General features: G+C 37.1%; 1 long non-coding RNA gene across 1 annotated transcript; it reads right to left on the bottom strand.

Moving 5' to 3' along the window:
* Positions 1 to 5326: 5326 nt before the first annotated feature.
* On the bottom strand, positions 5327 to 6312 carry LOC140140316 (uncharacterized). The gene is made up of 3 exons (XR_011857251.1): positions 6250 to 6312; positions 5741 to 5818; positions 5327 to 5535 (listed from the first exon to the last, which is right to left on the bottom strand). It is a non-coding gene; the product is annotated as an uncharacterized lncRNA (long non-coding RNA).
* Between the last annotated feature and the right edge of the window lie 1960 nt (positions 6313 to 8272).

The raw sequence follows: 8272 nt of genomic DNA, 5'->3' as shown, positions 1-8272 counted from the left end.
AAGATGGTCCCTTCATTTTGATTTCTTTTGTACTTCCGTTGATTTTCCCTCCCATCTATATTTTTACCTTATAGTTTACTCTATAACATATTCAAAATTTGGGCCATTCTGCTGACATCTAAGGGCGGACTTGACCCTGAACCCTCGTGAGTCCCTGCAGAGCGCATCTAGACCAGAAACCATATAAACGTGATTTAACGAATTTTAATCCAAGATGGTCCCTTCATTTTGATTTCTTTGCTACTTCCGTTGATTTTTCTTCCTATCTATATTTTTACCTTATACTTTACTCTATAACATACCCAAAATTTGGGCCATTCTGCTGACATCTAAGGGGTGGATTTGACCTCTGAACCCTCCTGTGTCCATACAGAGCACGTATAGACCAGAAATCATAATTCAACGAATTTTAATCCAAGATGGTCCCTTCATTTTGATTTCTTTTGTACTTCCGTTGATTTTCCCTGCCATCTATATTTTTACCTTATAGTTTACTCTATAACATATTCAAAATTTGGGCCATTCTGCTGACATCTAAGGGGCGGACTTGACCTCTGAACCCTCGTGAGTCCCTGCAGAGCGCATCTAGACCAGAAACCATATTTTAACGTGATTTAACGAATTTTAATCCAAGATGGTCCCTTCATTTTGATTTCTTTGCTACTTCCGTTGATTTTCCTTCCTATCTATATTTTTACCTTATACTTTACTCTATAACAAACCCAAAATTTGGGCCATTCTGCTGACATCTAAGGGGCGGATTTGACCTCTGAACCCTCCTGTGTCCATACAGAGCACGTATAGACCAGAAATCATAATTCAACGAATTTTAATCCAAGATGGTCCCTTCATTTTGATTTCTTTTGTACTCCGTTGATTTTCCTTCCATCTATATTTTTACCTTATAGTTTACTCTATAACATATTCAAAATTTGGGCCATTCTGCTGACATCTAAGGGGCGGACTTGACCTCTGAACCCTCGTGAGTCCCTGCAGAGCGCATCTAGACCAGAAACCATATTTTAACGTGATTTAACGAATTTTAATCCAAGATGGTCCCTTCATTTTGATTTCTTTGCTACTTCCGTTGATTTTCCTTTCTACCTATATTTTTACCTTATACTTTACTCTATAACATACCTAAATTTAGGCCATTCTGCTGACATCTAAAGGGCGGATTTGACCTCTGAACCCTCCTGTGTCCATACAGAGCACGTATAGACCAGAAATCATAATTCAACGAATTTTAATCCAAGATGGTCCCTTCATTTTGATTTCTTTTGTACTTCCGTTGATTTTCCCTCCCATCTATATTTTTACCTTATAGTTTACTCTATAACATATTCAAAATTTGCGCCATTCTGCTGACATCTAAGGGGCGGACTTGACCTCTGAACCCTCGTGAGTCCCTGCAGAGCGCATCTAGACCAGAAACCATATTTTAACGTGATTTAACAAATTTTAATCCAAGATGGTCCCTTCATTTTGATTTCTTTGCTACTTCCGTTGATTTTCCTTCCTATCTATATTTTTACCTTATACTTTACTCTATAACATACCCAAAATTTGGGCCATTCTGCTGACATCTAAGGGGCGGATTTGACCTCTGAACCCTCCTGTGTCCATACAGAGCACGTATAGACCAGAAATCATAATTCAACGAATTTTAATCCAAGATGGTCCCTTCATTTTGATTTCTTTTTGTACTTCCGTTGATTTTCCTCCCATCTATATTTTTACCTTATAGTTTACTCTATAACATATTCAAAATTTGGGCCATTCTGCTGACATCTAAGGGGCGGACTTGACCTCTGAACCCTCGTGAGTCCCTGCAGAGCGCATCTAGACCAGAAACCATAATTTAACGTGATTTAACGAATTTTAATCCAAGATGGTCCCTTCATTTTGATTTCTTTTGTATTTCCGTTGATTTTTCTTCCTATCTATATTTTTACCTTATACTTTACTCTATAACATATCCAAAATTTGGGCCATTCTGCTGACATCTAAGGGGCGCATTTCACCTCTGAACCCTCGTGAGTCCCTACAGAGCGTATCTAGACCAGAAACATGGAAACCATAATGTAACGTGATTTAACGAATTTTAATCCAAGATGGTCCCTTCATTTTGATTTCTTTTGTATTTCCGTTGATTTTTCTTCCTATCTACATTTTTACCTTATACTTTACTCTATAACATATCCAAAATTTGGGCCATTCTGCTGACATCTAAAGGGCGGATTTGACCTCTGAACCCCCGTGTGTCCATACAGAGCACGTATAGACCAGAAACCATAATTCAACGAATTTTAATCCAAGATGGTCCCTTCATTTTGATTTCTTTTGCACTTCCGTTGATTTTCCTTCCTATCTATATTTTTACCTTATACTTTACTCTATAACATATCCAAAATTTGGGCCATTCTGCTGACATCTAAGGGGCGCATTTGACCTCTGAACCCTCGTGAGTCCCTACAGGGCGCATCTAGACCAGAAACCATAATTTAACGTGATTTAACGAATTTTAATCCAAGATGGTCCCTTCATTTTGATTTCTTTTGTATTTCCGTTGATTTTTCTTCCTATCTATATTTTTACCTTATACTTTACTCTATAACATATCCAAAATTTGGGCCATTCTGCTGACATCTAAAGGGCGGATTTGACATCTGAACCCCGTGTGTCCATACAGAGCACGTATAGACCAGAAACCATAATTCAACGAATTTTAATCCAAGATGATCCCTTCATTTTGATTTCTTTTGTACTTCCGTTGATTTTCCTTCCTATCTATATTTTTACCTTATACTTTACTCTATAACATATCCAAAATTTGGGCCATTCTGCTGACATCTAAAGGGCGGATTTGACATCTGAACCCCCGTGTGTCCATACAGAGCACGTATAGACCAGAAACCATAATTCAACGAATTTTAATCCAAGATGATCCCTTCATTTTGATTTCTTTTGTACTTCCGTTGATTTTCCTTCCTATCTATATTTTTACCTTATACTTTACTCTATAACATATCCAAAATTTGGGCCATTCTGTTGACATCTAAAGGGCGGATTTGACCTCTGAACCCCGTGTGTCCATACAGAGCACGTATAGACCAGAAACCATAATTCAACGAATTTTAATCCAAGATGGTCCCTTCATTTTGATTTCTTTTGTACTTCCGTTGATTTTCCTTTCTATCTATATTTTTACCTTATACTTTACTCTATAACATATCCAAAATTTGGGCCATTCTGCTGACATCTAAGGGGCGCATTTGACCTCTGAACCCTCGTGAGTCCCTACAGAGCGCATCTAGACCAGAAACCATAATTTAACGTGATTTAACGAATTTTAATCCAAGATGGTCCCTTCATTTTGATTTCTTTTGTATTTCCGTTGATTTTTCTTCCTATCTATATTTTTACCTTATACTTTACTCTATAACATATCCAAAATTTGGGCCATTCTGCTGACATCTAAAGGGCGGATTTGACATCTGAACCCCCGTGTGTCCATACAGAGCACGTATAGACCAGAAACCATAATTCAACGAATTTTAATCCAAGATGATCCCTTCATTTTGATTTCTTTTGTACTTCCGTTGATTTTCCTTCCTATCTATATTTTTACCTTATACTTTACTCTATAACATATCCAAAATTTGGGCCATTCTGCTGACATCTAAGGGGCGGATTTCACCTCTGAACCCTCGTGAGTCCCTACAGAGCGCATCTAGACCAGAAACCATAATTTAACGTGATTTAACGAATTTTAATCCAAGATGGTCCCTTCATTTTGATTTCTTTTGTATTTCCGTTGATTTTTCTTCCTATCTATATTTTTACCTTATACTTTACTCTATAACATATCCAAAATTTGGGCCATTCTGCTGATATCTAAAGGGCGGATTTGACATCTGAACCCCCGTGTGTCCATACAGAGCACGTATAGACCAGAAACCATAATTCAACGAATTTTAATACAAGATGGTCCCTTCATTTTGATTTATTTTGTACTTCCGTTGATTTTCCTTCCTGTCTATATTTTTACCTTATACTTTACTCTATAACATATCCAAAATTTGGGCCATTCTGCTGACATCTAAGGGGCGGATTTCACCTCTGAACCCTCGTGAGTCCCTACAGAGCGCATCTAGACCAGAAACCATAATTTAACGTGATTTAACGAATTTTAATCCAAGATGGTCCCTTCATTTTGATTTCTTTTGTATTTCCGTTGATTTTTCTTCCTATCTATATTTTTACCTTATACTTTACTCTATAACATATCCAAAATTTGGGCCATTCTGCTGACATCTAAGGGGCGGATTTGACCTCTGAACCCTCGTGTGTCCCTACAGAGCGCATCTAGACCAGAAACCATAATTTAACGTGATTTAACGAATTTTAATCCAAGATGGTCCCTTCATTTTGATTTCTTTTGTATTTCCTTTGATTTTTCTTCCTATTTATATTTTTACCTTATACTTTACTCTATAACATATCCAAAATTTGGGCCATTCTGCTGACATCTAAGGGGCGCATTTGACCTCTGAACCCCCGTGTGTCCATACAGAGCACGTATAGACCAGAAACCATAATTCAACGAATTTTAATCCAAGATGGTCCCTTCATTTTGATTTCTTTTGTACTTCCGTTGATTTTCCTTCCTATCTATATTTTTACCTTATACTTTACTCTATAACATATCCAAAATTTGGGCCATTCTGCTGACATCTAAGGGGCGGATTTCACCTCTGAACCCTCGTGAGTCCCTACAGAGCGCATCTAGACCAGAAACCATAATTTAACGTGATTTAACGAATTTTAATCCAAGATGGTCCCTTCATTTTGATTTCTTTTGTATTTCCGTTGATTTTTCTTCCTATTTATATTTTTACCTTATACTTTACTCTATAACATATCCAAAATTTGGGCCATTCTGCTGACATCTAAAGGGCGGATTTGACCTCTGAACCCCCGTGTGTCCATACAGAGCACGTATAGACAAGAAACCATAATTCAACGAATTTTAATCCAAGATGATCCCTTCATTTTGATTTCTTTTGTACTTCCGTTGATTTTCCTTCCTATCTATATTTTTACCTTATACTTTACTCTATAACATATCCAAAATTTGGGCCATTCTGCTGACATCTAAGGGGCGCATTTGACCTCTGAACCCTCGTGAGTCCCTACAGAGCGCATCTAGACCAGAAACCATAATTTAACGTGATTTAACGAATTTTAATCCAAGATGGTCCCTTCATTTTGATTTCTTTTGTATTTCCGTTGATTTTCTTCCTATCTATATTTTTACCTTATACTTTACTCTATAACATATCCAAAATTTGGGCCATTCTGCTGACATCTAAGGGGCGGATTTCACCTCTGAACCCTCGTGAGTCCCTACAGAGCGCATCTAGACCAGAAACCATAATTTAACGTGATTTAACGAATTTTAATCCAAGATGGTCCCTTCATTTTGATTTCTTTTGTATTTCCGTTGATTTTTCTTCCTATCTATATTTTTACCTTATACTTTACTCTATAACATATCCAAAATTTGGGCCATTCTGCTGACATCTAAAGGGCGGATTTGACATCTGAACCCCCGTGTGTCCATACAGAGCACGTATAGACCAGAAACCATAATTCAACGAATTTTAATCCAAGATGGTCCCTTCATTTTGATTTCTTTTGTACTTCCGTTGATTTTCCTTTCTGTCTATATTTTTACCTTATACTTTACTCTATAACATATCCAAAATTTGGGCCATTCTGCTGACATCTAAGGGGCGCATTTGACCTCTGAACCCTCGTGAGTCCCTTTACAGAGCGCATCTAGACCAGAAACCATAATTTAACGTGATTTAACGAATTTTAATCCAAGATGGTCCCTTCATTTTGATTTCTTTTGTATTTCCGTTGATTTTTCTTCCTATCTATATTTTTACCTTATACTTTACTCTATAACATATCCAAAATTTGGGCCATTCTGCTGACATCTAAGGGGCGGATTTCACCTCTGAACCCTCGTGAGTCCCTACAGAGCGCATCTAGACCAGAAACCATAATTTAACGTGATTTAACGAATTTTAATCCAAGATGGTCCCTTCATTTTGATTTCTTTTGTATTTCCGTTGATTTTTCTTCCTATCTATATTTTTACCTTATACTTTACTCTATAACATATCCAAAATTTGGGCCATTCTGCTGACATCTAAAGGGCGGATTTAACCTCTGAACCCCGTGTGTCCATACAGAGCACGTATAGACCAGAAACCATAATTCAACGAATTTTAATCCAAGATGATCCCTTCATTTTGATTTCTTTTGTACTTCCGTTGATTTTCCTTCCTATCTATATTTTTACCTTATACTTTACTCTATAACATATCCAAAATTTGGGCCATTCTGCTGACATCTAAAGGGCGGATTTGACATCTGAACCCCCGTGTGTCCATACAGAGCACGTATAGACCAGAAACCATAATTCAACGAATTTTAATCCAAGATGATCCCTTCATTTTGATTTCTTTTGTACTTCCGTTGATTTTCCTTCCTATCTATATTTTTACCTTATACTTTACTCTATAACATATCCAAAATTTGGGCCATTCTGTTGACATCTAAAGGGCGGATTTGACCTCTGAACCCCCGTGTGTCCATACAGAGCACGTATAGACCAGAAACCATAATTCAACGAATTTTAATCCAAGATGGTCCCTTCATTTTGATTTCTTTTGTACTTCCGTTGATTTTCCTTTCTATCTATATTTTTACCTTATACTTTACTCTATAACATATCCAAAATTTGGGCCATTCTGCTGACATCTAAGGGGCGCATTTGACCTCTGAACCCTCGTGAGTCCCTACAGAGCGCATCTAGACCAGAAACCATAATTTAACGTGATTTAACGAATTTTAATCCAAGATGGTCCCTTCATTTTGATTTCTTTTGTATTTCCGTTGATTTTTCTTCCTATCTATATTTTTACCTTATACTTTACTCTATAACATATCCAAAATTTGGGCCATTCTGCTGACATCTAAAGGGCGGATTTGACATCTGAACCCCCGTGTGTCCATACAGAGCACGTATAGACCAGAAACCATAATTCAACGAATTTTAATCCAAGATGATCCCTTCATTTTGATTTCTTTTGTACTTCCGTTGATTTTCCTTCCTATCTATATTTTTACCTTATACTTTACTCATACATATCCAAAATTTGGGCCATTCTGCTGACATCTAAGGGGCGAATTTGACCTCTGAACCCTCGTGAGTCCCTACAGAGCGCATCTAGACCAGAAACCATAATTTAACGTGATTTAACGAATTTTAATCCAAGATGGTCCCTTCATTTTGATTTCTTTTGTATTTCCGTTGATTTTTCTTCCTATCTATATTTTTACCTTATACTTTACTCTATAACATATCCAAAATTTGGGCCATTCTGCTGACATCTAAAGGGCGGATTTGACATCTGAACCCCCGTGTGTCCATACAGAGCACGTATAGACCAGAAACCATAATTCAACGAATTTTAATCCAAGATGATCCCTTCATTTTGATTTCTTTTGTACTTCCGTTGATTTTCCTTCCTATCTATATTTTTACCTTATACTTTACTCTATAACATCCCTTATAACATATCCAAAATTTGGGCCATTCTGCTGACATCTAAAGGGCGGATTTGACCTCTGAACCCCCGTGTGTCCATACAGAGCACGTATAGACCAGAAACCATAATTCAACGAATTTTAATCCAAGATGGTCCCTTCATTTTGATTTCTTTTGTACTTCCGTTGATTTTCCTTCCTATCTATATTTTTACCTTATACTTTACTCTATAACATATCCAAAATTTGGGCCATTCTGCTGCACGCGGATTAGTTTGGAGCCAAACTTTTAACCAGATTTGGGATTCACCATTTTGTGATATTGTGAAGATTAATCAATTGCATATCTTTTAGTTCAATGATTATAAATACTCGTGGCTAATTATGTTGCTCCCAAGGGACACCCAACTTGTTTGCACTATCGACCTTTTTTTTAGTGAATCTACCAAGGGTTACACCAAATGCGGAAGGATTAATTGAGTGGTGTGCTAGGCCTATATCTTGCTTTAAGACGACGTACTGTGAATACCACACTGTTACACCCAATAGACATGATAGAGCGCCCAATTTATTTTCAATATATCGATTTTCTGGCAGAATCACATTGGTAATTTTCCTTCACATGATCAAGGGCACACACCACTAA

The sequence above is a fragment of the Amphiura filiformis genome, chromosome 19, assembly GCF_039555335.1.
Source record: "Amphiura filiformis chromosome 19, Afil_fr2py, whole genome shotgun sequence".
Classification (NCBI taxonomy): Eukaryota; Metazoa; Echinodermata; class Ophiuroidea; order Amphilepidida; family Amphiuridae; genus Amphiura; species Amphiura filiformis.
Note: the sequence above shows the minus strand (reverse complement) of the source record. Positions and strands in the feature narration are given on the sequence as shown.